General features: G+C 40.8%; 1 pseudogene; it reads left to right on the forward strand.

The window, feature by feature from the left end:
• Positions 1-12,402: 12,402 nt before the first annotated feature.
• LOC126704994 (cysteine-rich receptor-like protein kinase 3) lies at positions 12,403-14,821 on the forward strand (annotated as a pseudogene).
• The last annotated feature ends 442 nt before the right edge of the window (positions 14,822-15,263 follow it).

The following is a 15,263-nucleotide window of genomic DNA, read 5'->3' on the forward strand; positions in this document are numbered from 1 at the left end:
TGATCACCTTGGAAACTAAACCGGTAAAAACCTGGGGAGGATTTGACCCAGCTATCCTCAAGGTAAACTTGAATCCACTATCTTGAAAGAATCGAAGTTCATACAATAAGACTTACAAGCCCCCACGCTCGACTTCTTATTGCTACCAACCAGAACTTACTGACACGACCACGTGTAAGCCCCGAATCCACGGACTCCTTCTTTCTTGGATTCACCACTAGATACAAGCACACCCGCTTGTGTTTTCTTTAAGCTTCAATGGCAGCAACCGAGTTGATCATTAAGGTGTAGATAAATCTTTTCCTTGAAAACCCTAAGTTTGTGTAAAGGAAAGCTCCTCTAGATCTCACAAGAGATTTACACAAACCGCAATATGAGCAACATTAAAACGTGGCTAGGGTTTACCTTTTATACTTAGGACAAATTAGAAAACCCTAAAACATTTTAAACAACTAGGACTGAGTTGGAAATCTGCAGAAAAAAACATTCTGCCCGAGCTTCGATCGATTGAGCCTAAGCTTCGATCAATCGAGCCAGGCCGAAATGCATAATGCTTTCTGCATTAGCTCGATTCCAACTTTACATAAAATCCACAACTTTGAGCAATACTAAAACACTTCTAAACACATTGTTTTGATCATGGTTTGCCAACAATACACATTAGAGTTCTAAATACATATATACCTAAGTCTTTAAAACCTAACATCTATCGTAAATATTTATTAAAGCTTATAGATTCATTTTATTTTTACTAACAACTAAAACCCATGAGGAGTAAAAAACTCATGGCAAAGTATGTCTTTAACACCCATTTTGTAGGCCCAAGAATCTTGTGGAAAATGGAGCAAGTTCAAGCAAAGAAAGGGCCATGTGGCCCAACTAAAGGTGTTAAAATGGAGCAAAGTTCCAGCTCGAAAAGGTCCCAACAAGGGGCTTGAAAGTGGGCAACCAACCTTTGTTCATCCTTAACCAAAGTATAACTAGAAGCCCCTACAAGAGAACCAAGTCTTTAAGGATGAACTAGGGGCTGTCCCATCAGTTTTCTGCCACCCTCTACCTGACATGAATAGTGCTAGAGGGTTGTTATATCAGCTGGAGTCTAAAGGATGACAGAACTTCATCATCTTTCTCAAGACTGTACCTTCAGCGGAAGGGGAGCTGAAACCAAATTGTCCAAACTTCAACAAATTGATGCTATAAATGTAAAAAACGTTAAAGACATGATTCATGTGCCAAGCCCATGAATCCTAAAAGGGAAAATTTGGGAACATGTGGTTTGGAGGGTATAAATGGATCTCCAGCAGAACCCTCTAAAGTGGACTTAAACTTTGACACCTAGTTTGGGGTGTTGAATCCTACTTCCTAGGGTCCAAATCTTAGTTGCAGCATTAGGATTCTTCCTTAATACTTACCTTAATCCCATTGGCTAAACACAATCTCAGCTATCTTAGCATTTAATGCAAGATTACTCCAAATACTACCTTACCCAAAGAAGCAAAACAGCCCCAAAAGCAAATCTCCCATTTTTAGGTCAAATCCAGGTTATTAATTCAGCTGACCTGCTCTCCTGAAGGAGACCTACATTTTTTTTGGATGCTTGTTAATTAATGCTTCTTTAAACTCCATTATAAAAGCATAAGCATCTCAGCCCACAAAGGGGACAACTACTCCCTTTGAAACCCTAGTCTATTTGCCATTTTGCTAGCAGTTTAGCTCTCCTTAAGCTCACTACTCATCCCCTTCAGCTCACATTTATCTAATCTCAGACATTCTTTCCTTCCTTTTACATAATCATAGCTCATAAAATGCCTCCCACTATTCACAAAAATCCTTAACCTCAGAGTTAATCTCATCCCACTCACTCAAAATAGCCCATATTGTCTCATTCATGCCTTATGAACACACACTCACCAAAATCTTAGTTTAATACTTGTTGCACTGAGCTGAGATCTCTCTCTCCCTTCATTCCATCCTATTTTTCCTCTTTTATTTGTAACAATGAAGCCTTTAATCCTTGTTTAGTATTATTATGATGAAGGCCATAATGTTTTGGAAACTATCTCTTCCCATGGAACCTTTAATTTTTACTTTTTATTTTATGGTTAAAGGATATAATGTATATGTAACAATTGAACTTTTCCCTCACATTGATGTAATGATGGCTAAAAGTACAATGAACTCTCTTGATCGAGACATGCAATAACTCCCAGGAGTTAACACATTCCTAAACTTATTTAATCATTGACCATTGGACTATTTAAATATGTTTTTTCTGCATTAAGTGTAATTTTACCCTTACCGCTGGAGGATTGATTTGAACTATGATGCTGTAAAAGGACTAATAATATAATAAACTAACAACAGTAACGTGTTTATTATGCTTTGTTATTGTCTTCTTGGCAGGGTGCAACCTCTATCTCTTGCTTGGGCGGGCTTACACGACACCGAAAGCCTTTGGGCTTTATTTCAAAAGCCCATCGTCGAGTTTCGGCTTGGCTACCCCATATTCTATTTGGGACCATCAAAATTTCCCCTTAACAGAAGGTAAGGAGGTAATGGTAACGTTTATAGTGGTCGCTTCATTTTCCCTATATATAGCAATCCTTGGAAGGCCATGGATTCATGCGATAGGGGCGGTCCCATCCACTCTCCATGTGAAGGTCAAATTCTGCACCGAGCAAGGTTTCGTTATAGTACGGGGAAATCAGTAAGTGGCCAAGCAGTGTTTGGTGGCCGCTATTAATTGGGAGATCAAAAAGAAGGAACCAGTTGAAGAGGTTCCCTTATAGCAATTACAGGAACCCTAGGAGGAGATGGGGGCTGGTGGTGTCGAGGACCTGATAAAAGTAAGGATACTGCAGGACGATGATAAGAGTTTCCAGATATGAGCAAGTATGAAGGACGAGGATAGGGTGGGGATGTTGCTGTTTCTCATACAGAATGTGGACATATTTGCTTGGAGCCCGTACGAGATGCCTAGGATAGACCTTGAATTCATAGTTCACAAGCTTAACGTAGACCCATTATTCCCTCTCAAAAAGCAGAAGCTGAGGAGATCGGCTAAAGAGCACGTTGAAGCCGTTAGGCAAGAGGTCAAGAAGTTGAAGGAGGTAGGGGCAATTAAGGAGGTTTTCTTTCCAAAGAGGCTAGTGAATACCATAGTGGTAAAGCAGAAGAATGGCAAATGGAGGGTTTGTGTTGATTTTATTGATTTGAATCGAGCATGCCCAAAAGACCCATTCCCCATGCCAAAAATCGATCAACTAGTAGATGCCACATATGGCCACCCGAGGATGTGCTTTTTAGACGCCTTCCAGGGTTATCATCAAATTGCCCTGGCCACCGAGGACTAGGAGAAGATGGCGTTCATATCCCTTGATGCCAATTTCCACTATACCGTGATGCCATTTAGACTAAAGAATGCTAGGGCCACTTATCAGCGGATGATGACGAGAATGTTCAAAGATAAGATTGGGTGAACAGTAGAGGTGTACATTGATGATATGGTGGTTAAGAGCAAATGGGAGGCACAACATATTGACGATCTTAAAGAGGTGTTCGAAGTGCTTTGACAACACAAACTGCACCTCAATGCCGACAAATGTGCTTTCGGGGTGGGGGTTGGCAAGTTCCTTGGGTATATGATCACTAACCAAGGAATAGAGGTCAACCTCGATCAGATTGAAGTTGTAAAATACCTCAAGCCGCCGAGTAATCCAAAGAAAGTCCAAGTACTGATCGGTATGTTAGCTGCACTTAACCGGTTTATTTCTAAGTTTGCTGATCGCTGCCGTCCGTTCTACCAGTTTTTAAGAAAGTGGAAGGGATTCTAGTGGAATGAGAAGTGTGAAAAGGCTTTTCAGGATTTGAAAGAGTATTTGGCACAGGCGCCTATGTTGACTGCCCCGGAACCTAGGGAGGATTTGTTCATGTATCTCTCGGTATCTAAACATGCCGTAAGTGCAGTGCTTCTAAGGGATCATGGAGTACAACAACCAGTATATTATATTAGTAAGACCTTGGTTAATGCCAAGACGAGGTACTTGCCTCTAGAGAAACTGGTATTGGCACTAGTGCATACCACAAGGAAGTTACCCCATTATTTCCAAGCTCATGCTGTCTATGTACTAACCAAATATCATTTGTAGTTGTTGTTGAAGAGATCTGACTTTACGGGTAGAATAGCTAAATGGGGAACTCGGCTAGGCTCCTTTGACATTAGGTACAGACCAAGAAGTTCGGTGAAGGGTTAGGTTTTAGCTGATTTTGTCGTGGAGTTTTCCTCGAGGAGGAAGATGGAAGTGGTTTGTCATGTGAAGGTTCACCCGTGGAAGGTGTTTGTGGACGGTGCATCTAGCGCCATGGGAGCTGGGGCTAGAATTGTCATCATCACTCCGAAAGGGATAAGATTAGAACATTCTTTGAGGATGAGTTTTAGGGCTTCCAACAACAAAGTCGAGTATGAAGCCTTGCTTATCTGATTGAGAGCTATTCAGGATATAGGTGCTCGAGAAGTTGAGGTTTATTCAGATTCCCGGTTGGTGGTTAATTAGGTGTAGGGTAGTTTTGAAACTAGAGATCCTCGAATGATGAAGTACTTGCAGGTGGTAAGGCAGGTGATGAACCCGTTTTTGAAGGCAGAGGTGATTCAAGTGGCCAAGGGGCAGAATCGACATGTGGATTCTCTAGCCACTTTAGCATCATCACTAACTGAGGAGGTACCTCGGTTAATCAAAGTGGAGCTGGCGGCGGAGCCAAGTATAAATGCGGGGGTAGATGTCTCGGTAGTGGTGACATTCGAGCCGTGCTGGATGAATCTGATTATTGACTTTTTGGCCAAGGATAGAGTGTTAGACGACGAAAAAGAAGCTGACCAGGTGCGAAGGGTAGCTGCTCGGTACTGGTTATTAGCAGACTGTAAGCTGTACCGAAGGTCTTTTGAGGGGCCATTTCTTCTATGCTTGTGCCCCAACAAAGTCAATGAGCTCTTGATCAAACTCCATGAGGGGGTGTGTGGCAGTCATGTTGGGGGATGCTCATTGGCACACCAAGTAATGACCTAGGGATTTTGGTGGCCACAGATGCAGAAGGATGTTGCTGAATATGTGTGGAAGTGCGAATAGTGTCAAAAGCATGCCCCGTTGATCCATCAGTCAACAGGAAATCTAAACCCTGTCAGTAGCCCATGGCCTTTTGCACAGTGGGGGCTAGACATTGTTGGTCCATTCCCCCGTGTTATGGGTAATCGCAGGTTTGTTTTAGTGGATGTGGACTACTTCACTAAGTGGGCAGAGGCTAAGGCATTGGTTAATATCCAGGACGTAGATGTTAAGAAGTTCGTGTGGAAAAACATAGTAACGAGATTCGGGGTGCCGGAGAGCCTGGTATCTGACAACGGGTTGCAGTTTGATAGCAAAGCCTTTTGCAAGTTCTGCAGCGATCTTGGCATCAGGAATAGGTATTCCACCTTGACATATCCGCAGAGTAACGGTTAAGTTGAGGCCACTAACAAAGCAATCGTAAGCAGGTTGAAGAAAAGATTGGAGGGCGCTAAAGGTAGGTGGGTTGAGGAGCTGCCTAGCGTTTTATGGGCATACTGGACAACTCCAAGAAAATCCACGGGAGAAACTCCATTTTCCCTTACGTACAAAGCATAAGTAGTCGTACCGGCCGAGGTGAGTTTATGTAGTGCTCGGGTTGCAAGATTTGTCCCTGCCAAGAATGATGAATTAATGGTAAAGCATTTGGACCAGTTGGAAGAGTACTGGGAATTGGCTACCATATGGCTTGCGAAGTACCAATAGAAGCTTCCTGAAGGTATAACAGGGATGTGAAGAGGAAGGAGTTGGAGATAAGGTGGTAGGAAATACGTGAGATGTTAATGCAGGAAAGTTAGCCCCGGCCTGGGAAGGGCCTTATAGAGTTACCACCAATGCTGGTGCGGGAGCATACTATTTGGAAGACTTGGACAAAAGGCAACTTCCCTGACTATGGAACGTTCACAACTTGAAGAAGTTTTATCATTGACCATCAGTGCGCATGAGTACGGGTTGAGTATAATGTCGTATGTGTGCAATATTTAAGCAATATGAGAGCAATTTTTATCTGTGCAGGTGTATTCATACTTTTGGTTTCATCATTATTAGCTTTTTATCCCCAGTCAACAAGCGTGAAGAAAATCAAACATCAAACTATTCTAAGGGCTGAAACCTGTTTCCCGGTTCGATCCTAATCACTGAGCAGGTGGAAACCTCGTATCAAATTCTTCTAAGGACAGAAACCTATTTCCCGGTTCAATCCTAATCAACGAGGGGGTGGAAACCTTACATCAAATTATTCTAAGGACAGAAACCTGTTTCTCGGTTCGATTCTAATCACCGAGCAGGTAGAAATCTCGTATCAAATTATTCTAAGGACAAAAACCTGTTTCCCAGTTCGATCCTAATCACTGAGCAGGGGAAACCTTACATCAAATTATTCTAAGGATAGAAACCTGTTTCTCGGTTCGATCCTAATCACCAAGCAGGTAGAAACTTTTATCAAATTATTCTAAGGACAGAAACCAGTTTCCCAGTTCAATCCTAATCACCGAGCAGGTGGAAACCTTGTATCAAATTATTCTAAGGACAGAAACTTGTTTCCCGGTTTGATCCTAATCACTAAACGGGTGGAAACCTTACATCAAATTATTCTAAGGCCTAAAACTTGTTTCCTGGTTCGATCTTAATCACCGAGTAGGTAGAAACCTCGTATCCAGTTATTCTAAGGAGACAAACCTATTTCCCGGTTCGATCCTAATCACCGAGCAGGTGGAAATCTCGTATCAAATTATTTTAAGGACAGTAGCCTATTTTCTGACTTGATCCTAATCACCGGGGAAGGAGAAAACCTTATAGCAAGTTTACCTAACAATGAAAATCCTGTTCTCGGCTAACCCCAATCATTCGACCTTACATTAGTTTCCTTAAGAACGGAAGCCTGACATTCATTTTCATTAAATACTCAAGCACGTGCTAAATTCAATCGTAATTGCCGAGTAGGCACAGGCTTGATGTTAATATTTTTTCTCTCTCTAAATACAGACCATTATCAGTCCGGCCTAATCACTGAATAGATAAAGATATAGCCTATCTTTTTGAAGACAAGTGACAAAATAGTCTTTATCATCTATCAAAGACAAGCCTGATTAGGCTACCTGGTCATTAGGAATGAAAAGGCAAAGCATGGCAGAAAAATAACTTAGTAACAATGCAATAACCATTTATAAACATAGCTAAAATAAGCGTTCGGTCACTAATCACATAAAGTAAAACAAATGGAAATAAAAATTTAATCATTGTTCCGTCACCACAACCCAGTGATTGTAGGCAAACCAAACAAATAGAAGGAAGAATTGAGAAAAAATAAAAAGGGGAATGCAAGTAAAAATCTGAACATCAGGTTGAAGGATCAGTAAGCGGGAGCTGGGCCGCATCCTCGGTTGATTGATCAGTTGGAGGTGGTTGGTTTTGTACGTCTTTGGCAGGTTGGACTTCAGCATAGAGGTTGCTGGTGACTTCCAGATCAATAAACTCCACGTGGGAGTCAATTGCCCACACTAACTCCTTCATGCTAGGAGTCTCCTTTTCATCGGCGGTACCGGAGGGATTCTGGACAGGGGGAGAGGGGTCTGGGAAGGGAATTTGATTAGGATTCCTCAAATGAGAGTCATCAAGAACCCCCATGGCTTGCAGGGTGACCATCCACCCCTCCCCGAATCCGTGTTTTCGAGCTTGATAAACGATGGGCTCCATGGAGTTTTCGGCATTCGCGAAATCCTCATTATACCATTTCTCCTCACAGGCTTCCAGAGACACCTTCAGGTCGGCAATTTCATCAGCCTGAGCAAGGTTCAGGCTCTCCGCCTCCGCTAGCTTGAGCTCGGTTCCACCCAACTTCACCTCCATCTCGATCAACCTCTTCTCGGCTAACGCCTTGGCCTTCTTAAACGCATGAGCTTTCTTCTCTGTAGCCTCGACAGCTTTGCCCTTTTCTTTTGCAGTGGCCACAGCGATGTCCTTGAGGGCCTTCTCTTGGTTGGCATCCTCAGTGGCTTCTTTCAGCCGATCATCCATTACGTAAGCCAGTTGGGCGACCTACAATATAACAGTGGTACATGCAAAAAAAAAAAAAAAAAAAAAGTGTATACAAGTACATTAACGCACGAAAGTAGGGATAAAACGTGTTACCGCAATAGTGTGCCACTGCAGCTAAATAGCCAACGACTCGCTAGAACTGCCCGAGAAGAAGTGCATATCTTCAAGCAAAAGAAGGCCTTGCACGCTCCGAGCAACCTTTACTCCCTCGCTCTGCACCCAAGTTCTAATGCTAGCTGATACAGGAAGGGGCTCACTACCGAGCCTAAAGGTGGTCTACCAGCCCACCTCCTGCCACGAAGAGAACGCGACATGAGACCCAGCCTGTGCAGTAGGCCAAACGTCGCTGCGAGGCTCTCAGATAGTGATCCCCCCAGACACTCGAGGGGGAGGTTGCTCAGCAGTTCGCTGTCTCTTCCGAGAGCAGCCGGGAGGAAGAGGAGGAGTCAAGTCTCTTCCTCGGGGTTCTTGTTGTTGCATTGTCGGATGAGCGCTGGGTACAAAACGGTCAATGGTCATTGCCCGTCTAGTCACCATTTTGTCCTCGCTAGGAGTGGATTATACTCCTTAGGAGTTTACCGATTCGGTCATGGCTAGCTTGGCTACTTGAATGGGGGCTGGGTCTTCGGTTCTTTCAACGGGTTGATGAACGGATTGATTTTTGGAAACTATCTTCGCTGAAGCGTCTCTAAGGGGTTCTAAAGATCCTGCTTTGACAAAACGGGGACCAAGGTCCTGAGCTTCACCAACTGTTAAAAAGGGAAGGAGCAAGTTGGTGTGCCAAATGTTGATATACAAAAATAGAGGGCTGTCCACCAGCAGAGCCTAGCTGAATGACTGCTAGGTAGAGTACACTAGGTTGCAATCGAGTATAAGGTGGGACGTTTGAAGCTGTCCGTTTGTGTGCACAAAGATTTCCAACCTAAGTACAAAATTGAGGTCCCTCATGTGCATAACCCTAAGGTCCACTTTAAATCTTTTCCCTTCTGCACCAAATCAACAAGAAGACCGGTTAGTATATGCATGAGTGAAATGAGCAAAAGTATCAAATTTAAAATAAGTAAAGGTACTCAGTAACGACCAACATCACGCGGCAAAAGGGGGCAGAGGAGCTTATCAACAAGCCAATTGCTGCTCACCCAGACGAATTCTCCTGCTGAGTTTCTGTTGGAGTCAGGAAGGCATGATATAAGTCGTTCCCGCACATCCCTAGCTTGTAAGTAGTAATCGGACCTAATGTTGCCGCATAAACTATACATAAAGTTGATATCGTGATGGTTTAGTTGCAGCCTGTATATTTGGTTTAGTCTACTGACACAACTCACGACTCGGTAAAAATTGGGGGGGAGTTGGTTGGGGCATAGGCCATAAAACCTAAGGGTACTTATAATGAGAGAGTCCATGGGGAACCTAACCCCACCCTCTAGCCATCAAATGGAAAAATGCTACATTTGGATCAGAGCGCCTCTAGAGAGTAATATCACCCTCGTGGCAGTAAGTGATATCAACATCTCCAGGAATGCCATAGGCTGCTCTAAAACTAGCCAAAGACGCTTCGGAAGCAAAGAGGTGAGAGTAACCCATTCTTAAACTCTAAAAGTGAAGAAAAATTGAAAGAAGAGGAAAGAGTAAAGAAGACTTATTGTGGGCTCTAGGAAATGATGATTTGGATTGGAGAATTTATGCACGGGAGAAGTATGCTCGGCAGAGAGGAAATTGAAGAAGAGAGGATGTAAAGAGTGGTGTGAGAAATCAGGAGAAACTATTTATAGGGCCAAAAGCATTTAATGAAGGGGAAAATGGGAAAATATTTCTGATGCCTTTTGGTAACCCCCACACACGTGGGCTCGGTTCACGAACTGTCAAGTTGTAATTGCTATTTGAGTGTGACAGCCTAGCGCAGCTCTCTTTTTGAGAAAGCTTTGATGGCTATCTTATTTGTTTAATATTCGACGGTTAGGATTCTAGGGGAATCACTAGTGCTGTTCAGATTATCCTTGATTCGCTCCCGTAGCCGAGCACGTATCAAAGGGGGGCTATTGTAAGGGTATGATCTCGGGCCCATTGGGCCTCGGGCCTTAGCCTTATTGTATAGCACCCGAATCCATGCCTATTGGACCTTTGACCTTGGTTCAGGGACACCTTAAAGCTTAAAGTGGGTCCAGATGATGTGACAGGTCCATCTTGTCCCAAACACATTGGGAACAAGCCTATGCCGGTCAAGTATAACCTAATCGGGAATGTAGTTGCTGAGAACATTCAATATTCTCGGCATCTCGGTATTCGCCTTAGGGAGTATCGCTGTCGAACCATTCGTTTGAGGTGGGAACCAGTTCCAATGTCATTACCACCGTTCCCAATAGAACACTTGCTTAGGAATTATGGAATTGGACCCCCATCCACACGAGTGAGATCAGAGAGTAATCATAACACCTCCACTCATTTCATGCTATAAATAGGAGAATAAAGTGAGAAGCTGGGGGTTGGCAATTCTGGAGAGAAGAGAGTGAAGAATCATAATATTAGCAATGAGGAGAGCGACACAGAAAGGAGAAAGAGAGGAGTTTGCATAAATTAGAGTGTACATTTGGGTCTCCGAGTAAGGAACTACCCATAGTAGGAAACCCAAAACCCACAATATAAATAGGTTGTGAGCCCAAGTACAGGTTGAGCCTATTGGCTTTATCCCTAGTGCACGCAGTTATCATCATACAAGATGAAATATTTGGTAGATGATAATCTACAATCATTATGTGGTGTGTTCATCTCTTCCTTTCCTAGCTACATAAAATGTTTATGGCAATTATTGGCAAAACCCTGCTCTTTGTTCACTATCACCTTCCTACCCTTTCTCTAACTTTAGGGGTAGAGGGGTCAATCATCAATGGTTGCTAGTTCAAAATCATTCTTCAAATGAAATATCAACTTCACAAGAAATTATTGTACGCCGGCGGACCCCTCTCCCAATGTGAGTCTTTGGTTACGTGTGATAGGGGAGGAGTACTACGTTAATATTCCTTTTCATAAACTCTAGTAATACGAAAAAATGGATAATTTTTGTCACAATTTTCTATATGTGTTAAGGTAAAAAAGTGATAATACATATAAAAGTAACAAACAACCCATTACAATATTTGCCGTAAGAGAATTGTGATAAAAGTTTGAGTTTTTTGTGGTTCTAGAAAAAGTGAGTCCTTTTTCAAACTTCACCAGCCTTACCTATTTCAGAATTTCTTGTGGACTATTCTTTCCACGTGTAACATTCCCTATGGATGCTTTTAAAATCAATGCTTTGAACTGTTCCTTTTTTTCACTGAAGACAACCAAAGCAGACAAACTCTCCCAAAAACGAAAAAATCGAGTTACTTCTGGTGTTTCTAAAAGCATGATTCCACCTTACAGAGAAATCATAGAAAAACCTCTAGTTTATTTTAGATGAATTTCTTTTTCAGTTTATTTGGTTTATATACAGAGTCTTACTCCTTTTACACACAATTATTTTTATTCCACATATTTTTAAACAAGAAAAAAAAAGAAAAAATCTAAACACACTTGAAGTAATCTTATTTTATCAGACAGTGTAGCATTCCTGCACTTTGGACTAGTAAGTTAAATACCCTGTTAATTAGTTATACAAAACATCTTTTCTACACTGTGCCGGCTCCAGAAATTTTTCTCAGGATGTTTCTTAAGAAGCATAAATTATACAATCTAATAAAAAGAGAAATTCATATATGGACAACAACAATAATAAAAAAATACGCAAATACATAATGTTTACAATTGCCTTCTATAAGTTTTCATATTTTGAAATCGGTGCATTATGGTCTTATTATTAATGCTACAAGCTACATCTATTTCAATGTACACAATTAAACAATCATTCATCCACTGAATGTAGAACAAATTATGGAACAAAGTTTAATTTAATTGGCATAAAAAAATTGAGGGTGTTCCCAAATTTTTTTAAAGGGTAGACAAATAAATTTTTTTAAATTATTATATAAAAAAAAAAAAAATCAGGACTACCCTGACCTTAAGGTGGCGCCGCCTCTGTTTCTACACTTGATTGTCAATTATCTTTTTATTTGTGACATAATAAAAGAATCATGACAGGAATTTTTTTCTCCACTAAGATTTCATATATTAGTCTTTGACTTCAGTTTCCCAACTTAGATTTCATATAAATCCCAACTCTTTCAGCCAAGCACAATGCATGTTGATCAATTCTAAACAATTTTATATCCATTTTTCTAATGAATATTCTATGTCCAACTTCAATGTCTTACTCTTAATCTTTGTTCTTCTTATCTTCTTATGTTTCTTTGTAAATCCTTCTCTTTCTGACCCAAGAATCACACACACTACTGCCATATGCAGCAACAGAACTGCCTCAATTCCTGAGCGCGAAAGCTTCGTGGCAAACTTCTTGGCAACCATGGTTACAGCTACCCGTCTAGTTGCCACACAAAGATATGCAGCAGTGGTGAATGGGACAGGTAATACCACAGTTTATACGTTTGGTGAGTGCATGAAAGATCTCTCTGAAACAGACTGTAATCTCTGCTTTGCACGGTGCAAGAATTTGGTCCAAATTTGCGGTCCATTTTCAAGAGGCAGACGTGGTGGCAGGCTTTTCTTGGACGGGTGTTATGTTAGGTTCGATGATTACTCTTTCTTCAATGAGACTTTGGATGTGCAAGACACAACCGTGTGTGAGACACAGATTTTGTGGGGAACCATACTGTTTTTGCCGCTAATGTGAAAGTGTTGATGAGGAATTTGAGCGTGGAAGCACCTAAGAATGATAATTTCTTCGTGGGGTTTGTGAATAAAGGATATATTACAGTTTATGGGTTGGCTCAGTGTTGGGAATCAGAAAGTGGGAGTGCTTGGCCAAGGCGGTCTCTAACATTGGGTCATTTACTCCAAAGGAAGAAGGGAGGGTCTTGAATGCTGGTTATTACATGAGGTATTCCACTCAAAAGTTTTATTATAATTCGAGTGATCTGGTTGGAGGACATAATCATGGTGAGTTTTGTTTCTTTTTTCTTACTTCAATTGATTCTGTCTGGATTTGTAATTTCTTTCTTTAGCTCATCAAAGCAATTAGTCTTACTTTTTCTTATTAGGTTCATCAATGATTTGTGTTGGAACTGTGTTTGAACTCTAGAGTTGAGAGTTTGGTCTTCAATCTCTATCTAGAATTCTCTATGAACATAAACCAAATTGGTAACTGCATAAGCACTTTGTTATTAATATGATAGAAAACCCCTTCAAACATAAGAAAAATTCTACTAATGATCCCACAATCAATTTGTATAATTATCCTGTCACAGAAATTAGAATTCTTTTTGCTGACTTATATACATTTAAAAAGTGCTTTAATTTCATTTCTCATTAATATTGTTTACAAAGTAATATGGTTAATCTTTGTTAGAAAACCTCTCTGCTATTACTTTGGCTGTAACGACTTCAGCTTTGGCTCTCGTGTTGATTATCACAACTGTTGTTATTATTGCAAGGAAGAATGTATTGAGGAAGAGGAAAGGTATATATGTTTTATATTTAGATTTTGAAGGACTATTTGTGATTCGCTTTTAATCTTAAGTGGTTGTTCGGTTGATCAGCCTTATGAAATGGAGGTTACTGGTTTAAATTTCCCACTCCCTTTGCAACCATATTCACTCATTCAAAAGGAAAAGGATTATGTCTTAATTATTGAGTTAATATATAGCCTAATTTTCTGGCATTTGTTTCAGTGAGAAAGCAATTAGGAGGTCTGTTGTCCAGCTTATACAAGTCCAAACTCAATTTTTCATATGAAAGTCTGGAAAAGGCGACAAATTACTTCCACAATTCCAATAAGCTCGGACAAGGAGGTTCTGGTTCAGTTTACAAAGTAACTTCAAGTTTCATTTTCTACCGTTTTTGAAGGAATAAGAATTTTGTACTTAAAATTAACTAGGTAGATTTCTTTGTGTTATTCAGGGAATTTTACCAGATGGAAAGGTTGTTGCTATTAAGAGGCTCTTCTTCAAAAATCCACAATGGGTGGATGATTTCTTTAATGAAGTCAATTTGATCAGTGGCATCAATCATAAAAATCTAGTGAAGCAGTTAGGATGCAGCATTACAGGTCCTGAAAGCCTTCTTGTTTATGAATATGTGCCAAATCAAAGCCTTCATGACCACTTTTCTGGTAGTAATCTAATCTTGAACTCCTATTCATGTAAGAATATTGCTCTTTCTTATTCAGTTCATTTACTTGCCCTCCTTTTGATTTGACTTTTGAGTCAGTTAAAGAGAATCTTCGGCTGCTAAGGTGGGATGTAAGGTTTAAGATCATATTGGGAACAGCTGAGGGCTTGGCTTATCTTCATGAGGAATCAAATTTGAGAATTATCCATAGAGACATAAAATTAAGTAATATTCTGCTTGATGGGGATTTTGAGCCAAAGATTGCAGATTTTGGACTTGCTAGATTATTTCCAGGAGATAAGACTCACATAAGCACTGAGATTGCTGGCACACTGTAAGTGCCTAGACCTATTTTCTTCCCATCTTGCACTTATTTTCAGTTTTGGCACTACGTAGGAATGTGTAAATTGGCATCACTATTACTAGTAGCATATGCCTTGTCGTCTACTTTAAATCTTTGTTATGCATTGGTAAATACCATTCACCTTGGGAACAGAAAGAGTGTAGTACTCTTTCTTCTTTTCTGTCATAGATTGGCGATTTTCCTAATTGCTATGCAATATTGAAAAGCCCACAAGCCAAATCAGTAGGAACTGGGGTGGTTTGATTTGGTTGGGATAGAATGGATTGCTTCGGGTCTCTATATTTTGGGCTTTAATTTTTGGGCTCTACATTAAGTTCGACAAATAAACTTTTGTTATCTAAAAAGCTAAGAATTGAGACTTGTTTGTTTCCAAGGAAAATTAATCCACAAGAAAGATTACCGGGAATTTGAGAACTTTGGCAATCTCTTGAAACAAACCTTGGGATACGCCGAGAAAGTCCTTGCCAGGGTCATTGTGAATCAGAACTCTGAGCTTGGAGAGCCTCTAAACACCTTCGAATTTGTTGTCAACCTGAGTTACGGTTAGGGTTTGCTTGTGCTTT

The sequence above is a fragment of the Quercus robur genome, chromosome 2 (assembly GCF_932294415.1).
Source record: "Quercus robur chromosome 2, dhQueRobu3.1, whole genome shotgun sequence".
Taxonomy (NCBI): Eukaryota; Viridiplantae; Streptophyta; class Magnoliopsida; order Fagales; family Fagaceae; genus Quercus; species Quercus robur.